This window comes from Callorhinus ursinus, unplaced genomic scaffold (genome assembly GCF_003265705.2).
Source record: "Callorhinus ursinus isolate GAN/ISIS: 27379988/994484 unplaced genomic scaffold, GSC_fseal_2.0 scaffold32, whole genome shotgun sequence".
NCBI lineage: Eukaryota > Metazoa > Chordata > Mammalia > Carnivora > Otariidae > Callorhinus > Callorhinus ursinus.
Window position 1 is genome coordinate 657,301 of NW_027397094.1, and position 3,037 is coordinate 660,337.

A 3,037-nucleotide genomic window follows, 5' to 3' on the forward strand; every position below is an offset into this window, starting at 1 on the left:
ATGTTGAGCACTTTTTCATGTGCCTGTTGGCCATTTGGATGTCTTCTTTGGAGAAATGTCTGTTCATGTCTTCTGCCCATTTCTTGATTGGATTATTTGTTCTTTGGGTGTTGAGTTTGATAAGTCCTTTATAGATTTTGGATACTAGATGGGAAAAATTCTTAATCACCCTCAATCTTAATATAGTTGAATAACTATAAATTGGAGATGACAGTATATTCCTCTATAGTTTATTGGTGAATAAAATGAAATATGCCCAAAGAGAAAGTGCTTAGAACAGTTTCTGGAACAAAGTAGTAATAATTATTAAATTATTAAAGTAATAACAATCATTTTTGTTATGTTATGCATTATCTTATTTGAAGATTTTCAGGAGAGCTACCACTGGTTGCTGTACCATATGCAGAAATTCTTCTCCTGAGCCATCTGTGTCTTTTTGTCACAAGGCCTGTGAACTGTGTAATGATGACATTTGCCTGAGAACCAGAACTCTTAAAGCCAGAGTGATGTCCCAACCCCCACCCCTCAAACATATTTGTACAAATCAAGACAGGCTAGACTGTTTCGCAGTAGCAAAGACATCAACATTTCAGGGGTGTCATGAGACAGTAGTTTAGCTCTTTCTCCCACAAAGAACACTGTAGACTCTACAGAAGTTGTAAGCCATAAGCTGTGAGCCAACAGTCAAGCTGCACTGATGTCATTGTTGTCTTTCACACTGGAGCTAACTCACTATATCTCCACCAGTTACTATCATCTCTTCCCAACATAAGATTCAGTGGCATAATGTTGGTAGCTTGAAATCAGGAGTCATTTACTCCTCAGAAATCAGCAAATGTTACTAGAGTTGTGTTTTCTTGTTTCAGAAAGCTGGTTGCTGAACATTTAACAGCACACTTTACGTTAATAAGCACTTTTATGAGCTTCCTTGCAAAGTAAGAACATGGAAGTTCCCACACTGGCTTCTGAATGCTTCCAGCTAGAATTTAAATGATTCAAAATAAGTAGAGAAAGTTATGGAGGTACTGTTTAAGATGGGGTGAATAAGGAAGGCCTTTCTTCAAAGAACAAAATTTAAGTAAGAAGGCAATCCACTTCCTCAAAGGGAAAGTGGAAATAGAAAAATTCTGAAGTATGTTTGAGAAATAGTGGGGATGCAGCACAGTTAGAGAATTATATGAAGAGTCGTCAGAGATGAAGTCAGAGAGGTAGCCAAGAGTCAGTTCTTGTAGGGCTTCATGTGCCTACGTAAGAAATCTGGACCTTATTCTAAGTAAAATGAAGATCCACTGAACAGTGTTGAGAAGGGCAATGACATTATGTGACTGCAGATTTTAACCACCACTTATAGCTGTCCTTTTAAAGAATGTTGTCCCTGTTTCTGGATTAAGCAATGGCAGGATGGTTAAGTATGATTTCCTGAGCCACAAACACTAGAGGAAGAGCAGGGTTTGGAGGGCTCAAGTGCAGGATATTCGTAAGCTCAGTTCTTTGTGCCTGTCAGACCAGGATCTGAGTGTTGTGCAGAAATAGGAAACTATAAGATATGTTGATATATTTTATTCATGTATGTTGACCTACTTTAGTTTGAGCAATACACTGTGATGAGCATAGAAAATAGAAAGATGTTCAACATTTGTGTGAGGGGCAAGATTTGTACGCAGTATATTTAAGACAATTTCCTACAATGACCTTCACAGAAAAGGAAAAAGATTGAAACCAATAAGCTTGGAAACTCAGTGGCTCTGAGGCCATTCAATCAGGATAATAGACTATTTCAGATATGTCCTTGAATAAGTACGCAAGAATGATTCACTCTGTGAAAGAATGCATCCACGCCTGAGGTTTGGTCTCTGACTAGTATGCTTTCCTAGATTCTCCTCAAAGAATATTTTCTCTGATTTAAATTTTTTTTCTCCCAGGTGCCATCACTTATTCATCCCATTTATCTGAATTTTATTTATGAAATTCTTTTAAAACTTGGTCCAGGGACCATTTATTTTAATTCAGTGCATTAGTGGGCAAAATATGGACAGTTCCTGTTCACACCAAAACAGTTTTCTATTAGTGCTTCTCTTCCATCAAATCATTAGGCATTTTTGATGCTTTTGTAATTACACAACTTGACTGTTATAAATTGCTACTTGCCCAGACACTTCTGGGGATATTCTCAAGGTTTGTTTTCATTTGTTATGTTTGAATATGATGGACAGATCCAAGATTATTATCTATACTCATTCACTTTAATTGAATATAATTTTGAATGATTATTTTAGTTTTAAGAGTTTCCAAACACTGACGTTATCATTCTCTTTGTGGTGAAGGAGGGTAACGCATCCCTTCCCTTGCCTGTAGCAGGGCTTTTATCCGTGTGCAGATGGAGCTCAGAACCCAACATGGCCATATTCCTGAAGGGCCACAGCCCTCGATAGTGTTTTCTGTGGTGGGGAAGCTTGTGCACCTGAGGATAGGGGATGTTGTTGGAGGCTTTTGTTCATCTTTCTGTTTTGCTCTTCATTCTTGTTTTTTGATTCAAATACTGTCTTTTCTCTCAATGAATCTTTGTTTTGCAGTACAAATTAAAAAGAATAATGGATTTTTTTTTAGTAAATGTTAACATAATCAAAGAAGTTATAAGCTGACATTAATTCATTAATTCTAAGCAACTTCAATGCTATATTATTTCTGAACTCAACCCTATGAAGTGATTAGTATTACTGTTACTATACTGTAAATACAATAATGCAGGCATAAAATTAAATTTGTTATAGATCACACAGGTAGTATATTGAGGAGTCCTCATTTGAACCCAAGAAATTTGATGCTGAAACTCATTTATTAGCCATCAGCATTCACTGTTTGTTTTACTCTGTGATGTGCTGGGAGGCACATCAGACACAGGTAGAAAATCAAAAAAGTGTCATATGTTATGAAGAAATCTGACAACACATAAAAACTAGTAAGTCATGTTTTCCAAAGCTTCCTACTCCACCAACTGCCACACCAGCATTTAGGCAGAAGAGTATATTTCCAGACT